This window comes from Dipodomys ordii, unplaced genomic scaffold (assembly GCF_000151885.1).
Source record: "Dipodomys ordii isolate 6190 unplaced genomic scaffold, Dord_2.0 Scaffold38, whole genome shotgun sequence".
NCBI classification, from domain to species: Eukaryota; Metazoa; Chordata; class Mammalia; order Rodentia; family Heteromyidae; genus Dipodomys; species Dipodomys ordii.
The window spans coordinates 7,613,063-7,623,269 of NW_012267254.1; positions in this window are offsets into that span (position 1 = coordinate 7,613,063).

Genomic DNA, 10,207 nt, shown 5'->3' on the forward strand with positions numbered 1-10,207 from the left:
GCTAGCCTTGAGCTGAAGAGCTGAGGGACAGGGCCCAGGCCCAGACTTCAGGCCCCACGACCCGACCCAAAAAAAAAAAAGATTAAAATGAAAAAAAAAGACTTTATTTTCTCAAATAGAGTTCTCCTTTTTATAGGTACAAAGGTATCTAGAAATTGTCAAGATAAGTATCTGAAAGCCATTTCCTATTGTTATTTTTCAAGTATCTGATCTTTATCATGTGAGCAAACTTTCTTCTAACAATTTGCACTTTTGTTATAACAAATTTACAAGAAACTGTGCTTTTCAATTTTGTGATTTAAGTTTGTCCACAAAAAATTAGCTGTATTTTCAATATTATTGTCAAAACACCTGTAAACATTGGTAAACCAAAGCTTTCTTTTCCTTTTGTGATGACTGCATTTGACCTGAAGTATAGTCTTTATCAAGTACAGTTACAAAGTTCTTTATGCTTCCAATGTAGGGAATTGGTTCACTGTGAAGCATTTTTCACAATAGCCTCTCAAGGTTAGCAGTTGTGCTTGATTAAGAATTCAGGCTTTCTATTCTTGTGTGGGAGGAATTCTATTATCAACTATAACTTCTTTTCACTTTTTCAGAATTGTGTGAACAGAAATATCTGGGATTTTTCACAATTGAATGTGATCGTGATCATGAAGCTAGAGTAAATATACTATATATATAAATATGACATGTCATTGTAGAAATATGTTTAATTAAAATTCCTTAGAATTTTTATTTAAGTATGTTTTCTTAAAAGTTATTGTTTTCCTATTACTCTTCATAAACAAAAGTTTACCAAGTTTTGTCAGGGTACATTTTATATGATGTCTATAATTGTTATATTATTTATAATCAGTAATATGTTTTAAACAAGTATACACATAAATAAATAAATCTAGTTTTTCAATTTTTATAAATTTATTTTCAATATTAATTTTCTTGTTTGTGTTCAGTATATGAGTATAGAACTTTTTGTGAAAAATACTTAAATATATATGACTAGGGATGTTTTGATTTACTTTTCTCAATATGTCTTTATTTTTTCTATTTTTTATGAGCTATAAAATTTAAGTTGTACTTTTCTCCATAGGTTAAATAAATTTATTGTTACATTTCCACAAATTCAATGGATTTTTTTCTAGTTTGAAGACTATATTTTTTTAAACAACCAACCTTTTGCATATGTTGTTATTCCATAGAGGAGAGAATAGGTATGGTTATTTTGAGTGTATTTGGTAGTAGCTGCTCTTTATTTCCACAGGCCCAAATGAGGGGATTTTTCTCAAATAATCTCCACATCTGCCCTGAAAAATTCTCATGGGATTCTTGGAGGAAAACCCAAGACACATTGTATTCATGAAGAGGTTTGCTCCTTTGTACAACTTCTTAAAGATATTGAATTCATTTTTAAAAAGAAAAAGAAAGCGAGGTGCTGATGGCTCATTTCTGTAATACTAGCTATTCAAGAAGTTGAGATCTGAGGATTGCCGTTTTAAGCTAGCAGGGCAGGAAAGTCCATAAGAATATTATCTCATTTTCTGGATCCATTCATCTACTAAGGGGCATCTGGGTTGGTTTCATATCTTAACTATGGTAAATAATGCTGCAATAAACATAGTTGTGCTGGTAGATTTAGTATGGTCTTGTGAACATTTGGGTAAATGCCCAAAAGTTGGATTGCTTGGTCATAGAGGAGCTCTATGTGGAGTCCTTTGAGGAACCTCCATACTACTTTCCAAAGTGGTTGAACAAGTTTACACTCCCACCAACAATGCAGTAAGTTTGCCTTCCGTGTACATCCTCTCCAGCATCTGTTGTTATTAGAGTTTTCTTGATTATAGCCATTCTAACTGGGGTGAGGTGGTATCTCAATGTTGTTTTGATTTGCATTTCTTTTATAGCTAGAAAGGTTGAGCATTTCTTCATGTGTCTATTGTCCATCATTCTTTCCTCCATCAGAAAGAAATACATTGTCCCATTTGTTAGGAATGGAAAGACTTGGAAAAAATTATATTAAGTGAGGTAAGCCAGGCCCAAAGAAACATAAGTCCCATGGTTTCTCTTATTTGCAATAACTAGTATATGATTGAGACAAGCCAGAAAGGTCAAATAAGTTGATGTTGTTAGGTTAAATGAACCCTAAGATAAGGATTCAAATGGTTTTTCTTTCTTGCGATTGTTTCTAACATATTTATAAGATGATTTTTTTTGTTGCTTTGTATGTCCCTCCCCCACAGTATAACCCCTGCTTTCATTGTATTTGATGTTGGTATAATTTGGGAAGGGGAAGGGATAAAAACAAATTGTTTAAATAGGGTTACAGGTGGACCCATGGCAACAATGAGATGCACAAGTTGTTATGTCGAAAAAAGAACTTTACAACTTTGGCCATGGGGGGGGTGAGAGGGTGGGAGATGGGAAGGGATAGGAAGGGGAAACAAAGGAGGAGGCAACAATGCTTTATAAGAAAAGTACTCGTTACCTTGCCCATGTAATTGCAACTCCTTTGTATGGTATTTTCACAATTTTTTTAAAAAAGAGTATTATCTCCAATAAACTACTCAGAAAAAGTCGAAAGTGGCACTGTGGCTCAAGTGGTAGGGCACTAGCCTTGAGCAAAATGAAGCTCATGGACAGTGCCCAGGTCCAGAGTTCAAGCCTCAGGACTGGCAAAAAAAGAAAAGAACAAAAGAAAATCCTTAATATTATATTTCTCTATTCAGAAACCATTCTTACTGTAGGTGTGTGACTAGCTAGTTTCAATGTAACTTCCATTCTCAAAAAAGTTAAAAATGGGGGCTGGGAAGGTGGCTCAGTGGTAGAGTGCTTGCCCTGCATGCCTGAGGCCCTGAGTTCGATTCCTCAGCACCACATAAGCAAAAAGAAAAAAGCCGGAAGTGGCGCTGTGGCTCAAGTGGTAGAGCACTAGCCTTGAGCTGAAGAGCTGAGGGACAGCGCCCAGGCCCAGAGTTCAGGCCCACGACTGGACCAAAAAAAAAAACAAAAACAAAAAAAAAGTTAAAAATGATTCATTCATATTTTAATCCTTTTTGTGTAAGTGATGATCTTTCACTCTGTATTCCTGAACTGAGTTAATAATCCCTGATACAATGGTAATTTGAATTCTACTGTTTAACCTTGGTTATTTTAATAATTTTACTGTTATTATTTTAATAATTTTTACATTTTTTTCAATTTTTATATTTTAAATGTTTTTTGTACTATAAAAACTAATGAGATGTTTTGCCATCTGCTGTTGTTTTGTTGATTCTTGCTGATGATCTCCTACTGACTCTATGCCTTATAGTTTTAGGTCATGTGACTATGCCATTAAATTTAGATAAAATTAGATTGTGAAAATTATGAACACTGCCTTCAGATTATATTTTTTATTATTTTTCCTTGTTAGCATATATTAATTGTGGAAAAAGTCTCATTTTGTGTATTTCATGTAAAAATTCATGAAATATACTTTAATCATATTCTTTAAAAAAGTATTCTATTAATTATTACTCCACTCTTGTTGATGCTCCAACACAAGTCTCCCTTTTAAATTCATATATTTTTTATATATAAAGAGAAAATGTGGTAGTTATTTTTGAGTCTTTTATATTATTTAACGTAATTATTTCCAGTTACATTTATGTTGTTGTAAATGACAATTTCATTCTCACTTATAATGAATAATATTCAATTGTGTACATATATGATGTTTTCTTTATCCAAAAATCAGTTAATGGATACCTAAACTGATAGCTTGGCTATTATGAATAGACTTGCAATATACATGGATGGACAGGTAACATTACTGTACACAGACATGAACAGCAGTTTTATAGCATTGTCAAATGATATTCTATTTTTAGTTTTTTAGGGAACTTCCATACTCATTCCATAAGGGCTTCTGTAATTTACATTCATACTAACAGTATATAACTTATTCCTGCATTTTCATAAATAATTTATACATGTTTTACATGATGGTAGGCGCTGACTGGTAGGATATGGATCCTTGATAACATTTGGATTTGAGTATTCTATGTGACTAAAATAGTAAATATTTTAAGTATATTTGTTGGCCATATTTGATTCTTTTGAGAACTAAATTAATTTTCCCATTTACTAGCAAGATTATTTTTTGGTATTTAATAATTTTAACTCTTTCTTTGGGTGTATGTGTATGTGTGTATGTATGTATATATATATATATATATGTACATTCATGTATTATATATATAATATACATATAAACAGATATCTCAGAATAGAATTGTGTACATTAGTTGATTATATATTTGACAATTGTTGAGAAAATAGTGGCTTGAAAGTTATCTGTAATTTATTATTACTATTAAATCGATTCAATGGAGAATTGAAACAGACTTACTTTAAGGTTCCTTACAACCTCATTGACCTTAAAACATTTTAGAATTTTTTTTGGTTTGTTTTTTTTAACTATTTTTTTTGTCTTTTCTTTTTTTGTACTGGGGATCGAACCCAGGACGTTGCACTTGCTAGGCAAGCGCTTTGCAACTGAGCTACATCCCAGCCCAAAATTTAGGCAACTTTTTGATGCCAAAGCTACACAATATACTTTAAAAATGCATGCTCAAAGTGTAAAATGTCCCTTAATTTGTTCAGACTACTGGCTTCTACCATATTTCCAAGGCCAAATACAAATTTGGTATAGTTCGGCAAAAACATTCTCTTATTCTCTGACAAAGAAAATATTAATGTTGGAATATTTCCTTTTCCTTTTTTCTCAGATTATTGTTTTTTTTGTTTTTGTTTTTTTTGCAAGGGATAATTGCCTGGTTATTTTACTTTTCATTAGCCTGGACACTGCTGCTTAATAAAACAATGACTTACACTTGAACAATCACAATCCTAGTCATTGAGATGAAGACAGGTTTGCATGCTGACAATAAATGAGTGACAAACACAATTTTGTTTAAAGAATAAAATGAGAACAGAAACAGTAAGTGTAAATTCAATAATTAGAATCATTACTTACAGGCCACTGAGGATTTATTTTCTTTGGCATTAGTTCTTAGCTCTTGGTGATTACACAAAAATAAATTTATGTTTTCTGAGACAGATGCTGTCATAATTTGCCCTGGCAAGCTATTAGTCCTCTGGAAACCATAAGATTAATACTCATTAGTAACTAATCACTTCTATATTGATATCAACTGAATCATACATTAAACTGAAAGTTGATGTCCTGTCAATGAATATTAATAAAACATGAAGTTATATTGTTTTAACATCAATGTAGACTGTGTGGTTCTGTACAGTTCTTCTTTTTCCAATATAGAAAACATATTTGTTCTTCTAAAAATTCTATAAGAAAACAGAAAAATGATTTAATTTGAAGCTAACTTCACATATCAAATTATAATAATTCTGTGTAGGTATTGATGCATTTGTTACACTTCAATTACATTGGACAACTTAGTGTTGGTTACTAGGCTAATTTATTATCAACCTAAGTTGCTCCACATTTTTCCCTGTGGAAAATTATCAAAAAGTCTCAATGCTTCCTTTGACTAAAAGATACATTCAGAAGTATACAAGAGGCTATGAAATAGATGGAATTTTTACTCTTATTAATGAGTTTTTTTAAACAGCAATACACACTTACTTCCTAAAACCCAGTCTGTTAGATTCATTATATACTTCTCTTGTCATGTGAGCAAAATCTAACTCTGAACTATATTTCATCCAGATATTATTTTTCCATCATCTGTATTAATATTCAACTAAGTCTGAAATAAATTGCCACAAAATTGATTAAATGAAACAGTGCAACTCCTTTATTATACAATTCTGTGCATCTGAAGTTTGTCACCATATTTGCTAGTATAAAACCAAGGGTTAGACAGGGCTATACAATTTTCTGAAAATTGGAAGTGTGAATCAGTTATCTTTCCATTTCCTCCATTGTGTAGGAGATGGAATTTCTGCCTTCTTTCATATTTGATATCAGCAATACACTTGTTATGCAATTATAACACAGACTTCCACTTCATTCTCCTATTTCTAATAATTCCTATGATTTGAAACCACACAAATAATCTAAGTTTAATACTATTTTAATATCAGTTGAGTAACAATCTAATTCTAGGTTAACGTTTAATTGTTATTGGATTTAGAACTTGAACATAGAGTACACTATTCTGAGCATCCACCACAACTAACCTAAGTACCTAGATTTTTCTTTTTGTGGGTTGTGGGGCTTGAACTCTGGACCTGGCCTGAGCTCTTTAGCTCAAGTTGAATGATCTACCACTTGAGCCACAGCGCCACTTCTCGTTTTTTGGTGGTTTGTTGGAAATTAGAGTCATACAGACTTTCCTACCCGGGCTGGCTTTGAACAGCACTCCACAGATCTCAGCCTCTTGAGTAGCTAGGTTACAGGCATGAGCCATGACAGATGTTTCTTCCTGAAACAATTAAAAAATCAGATATGATGAAGGAATCAATATTTTTCAAACACTGATCATAGAATACGGATCTCTAGGAAAGAAGTAGCCTATAAGGGAAAGTATGATTATCCTAACTTACTGCAAAGTGTATAAACGTTTTAGAGGAGAGAATATAAATCAAGGAAAATCTGTGATTAACTCTGAGTTATGATAGAACTATGAGTCCAGATAAACACATGGATAAAATTTACTAAAAGAATAAAAGCCACAAAAAGATACATCAGGAAATAAGAAGATAGACTAACCTGGAGCATTTTATTGATTACTGTGTGCATGTGGAAAGAAAAATCCTATGGGCAAATAACCATCCAGAAAAAAAAAAACGTGATAAATAATCATTGATAATTTAGGAGTTATTATTCCCACAAGCTGGAAAAATTTCTGTGGTGTGCCAGTTATTATAAAGAATACTCAAAAGATAGTACCTTAATATAGAAACAAAACTAAACCATATCTACAACTAACCTTCTGTTTCTAACTATATATTTTTGGGGGGGTCTGGTCATGGGGCCTGAACTCTGGGCCTGGGCGCTGTCCCTCAGCTCTTCAGCTCAAGGCTAGCGCTCTACCACTTGAGCCACAGTGCCACTTCCAGTGCCACTTCTGGCTTTTTTCTTTTTGCTTATGTGGTGCTGAGGAATCGAACCCAGGGCCTCAGGCATGCAAGGCAAGCGCTCTACCACTGAGCCACCTTCCCAGCCTCTGTTTCTAACTATATTAAAACTAGAAAGTATTCTTGCTATAAAAGAATGATGTCTAGCATTCAGAAGGGGAAAAAAAAATCTCGTATTCAGAGAAAAATATAATGCATGAAAATAGAAGAAAATAACACAAAAATAGAAAAAACAGTGTAGTAGTAATACTCTCAGAAATGATTTAATGTATTAACAGAGAAGTATATAAAAACAATAGTACAACTAAATCTCATTTGTAACTGTAAGTAAATTTAAATTGAAAAAGATTAATGAAAACTAAGGCCTAATGAAGAACTTTGAAATGTAAACAGAAATTTTAAAATAAGTGTCATGTTTAAAGACTGGAAAATTAGTATTGGCACCTTGTCTACATTATCCAAAGCAATCTACAGATTCAATGAAACCCTGCTCAAAATACCAGTGACAATGTATACAATGCTATTAAAAAATACAAAAATTAGCATTGAACAACATAATTCTGGAGGAAAAGATATTTTGAAAAATAAATGAATAAATAAATACAAGAAGAATTATACTACTTTATTGAACCTACACTGCGAAAATGTACTTATCAAACATTTTGGATTTTGTATCAATACTAATAAATAGAACAATATATTAGAATGGAAAGTCTAGAGATTATTGTATTTAGAAAACACTGTTTGTTCAATAGATAATACTAGGAAAAATGAGTATCCACGTGGTAAAAATAAACCAATTCACATACACCACCAATTACAAAAAGTTAACTCAAAGTCAAAGATCTGTATATGGGATGTCTATGAGATCATTAGATGAAAATATGAAGGGTTTCTTCAAACACTGCAATTGGCAGGAACTTTGAAGACAAATCTCCAAAAGCACAAGAAACAAAATATAGACAAATGAAATTACATGAAATTGTACATAGTATACAAGAAAGGAAATTATCACTAGCATGAAGGATCATTATGCACAATCTGAGAAAGTATTTGGAAACTATACAATAATGGTTAGATACTGAGAATATATAAAAAAAGTGTCTCAAGAGTAATAAACAAGTTGAAGAAAAATGGGGCTAATCCACGTGTCTTGAAGATAAATTCATTCTGTATTTTTATCCGTGTTTCCTTATAAGTTTAAACATATATATTGAGAGTGATATCCATACAATGGCCTATTTTCCCATGGCAACATATGGAAAGATATATAATTTCATTTTGTTTAATTATTGGTAAAACTAAAATTTGTCATTTACTTAAGGTTTAAGACTATATTCTTTTTAACGATAAAAGTACACTGATATAAATAGTAATATTTTGCATGATATTTTATGACTGTAACTTTCTTTCTGTAAACATAAACCAACTATTTTTAATGTGCACTGATGTACTGTGCTTAAATAATACCACCAAATAGTAATTTAGTACATTGTTTCAACTTTGTTTTTGTGCCAGTACAAGTCTTGAATAGTTTTTTTTGTTTTGTTTTGTTTTGCTTTTGGGTCCGGTCGTGGGGCCTGAACTCTGGGCCTGGGCGCTGTCCCTCAGCTCTTCAGCTCAAGGCTAGCGCTCTACCACTTGAGCCACAGCGCCACTTCCGGCTTTTTTCTTTCTGCTTATGTGGTGCTGAGGAATCGAACCCAGGGCCTGGAGCATGCAAGGCAAGCGCTCTACCACTGAGCCACCTTCCCAGCCCCTTGAATAGTTTTTGTTCTAGCACTTGAGATATAGTTCTACTTTGGACAATTTGCTGGTTCAGTGGAGTTAGATAATTACAGACTTTTGGGCTTGAGCTAACTTTGAACTACAATGCTCAGATTCAGTCTTCTGAGTAACTAGGATTACAGGTGAAAGCCACAGGCACCTGGTTCATCACTGCTTACTTTTAATTTTCTCTGCCAATTTAGAAAATATTGAAATTTTGTGGACTTCATATAATTTCTATGTATTGTTATCCAATGCTATACTTGACATTTCTTACCATTTAATGTATTGTTTTCCATATTTCGTCATTAAAAATTACATGAATGGAAACCATACAAACTTTTGATGTCACCATTAATTTTTATAAGTCTTCAGTCAGCCTTTTCATGCAATAGAATGTTCCAGTTTGGGCATGTACTTTCCTTGTCACCAATCTGGGAAAATGGATTTCTAGTGATTCAGTTCATTTTGATGGAGATTGCCAAATAACAACAAGGAATCTAGTTTTCTTAATTGCTGGTAAGATGCAATTGTTTCATAGGAGTTGCAGATGACTAAGTTTTAAAATAATACATTTTAATGAATTAATTTGTATGGCATGTGTAATACAATTAGTGCTACAAGGTATTAATTTCCATCCATTCAACATTTATGTCTGCAGTCTCTCAAGGTGAAAGCTTTCATTCTCAACAATTTAGTAGTCTCTATTATTATTCAAATAAATGCTATAAACAGCATATTTTCATTACTCAATAACTTAATCATTTATTGATGCCAAGAACTTACATTTTAGGTTTAGATCACCCTATGATCAAAAATACAAGGGATGGTAGAGGAAAAAACAAAGGAGGGGGTGACAATGCTCGACAGGAAATTTACTCATTACCTTACTAATGTAACTGTAACCCTCTGTACAGTATCTTTACAATAAAAATATATTAAAATAAATAAATAAAAATCATTATATAAAAATACAGTATTTGCTTTTCTGAAAACTTTCCTTTTCAGAATTTATTCTTCAAGATTGGAGGTTATTTAAATCTGTATCATTGTTGATATTATGTTATTATTTTAAATATAAGTTCTAGTTATTGCCTATGCATATGAGCCTGAATTATAATATTTTTGTTTAATGAATACTAATTATCATAAAATTAAGTCAATGTTATATTTCAAAACATTCGTAATAGCATATACTCATTATATCTAAGCATCTCTATCTCATATCCTTCATACCCTTCCCTATACATAGTTATCAGTATTGTATTTCAAGTCAACCTCTTTTAGTTTCCACATATGAATGGACACATGTTTTACCTGTTTTCTAGTGTCTTAT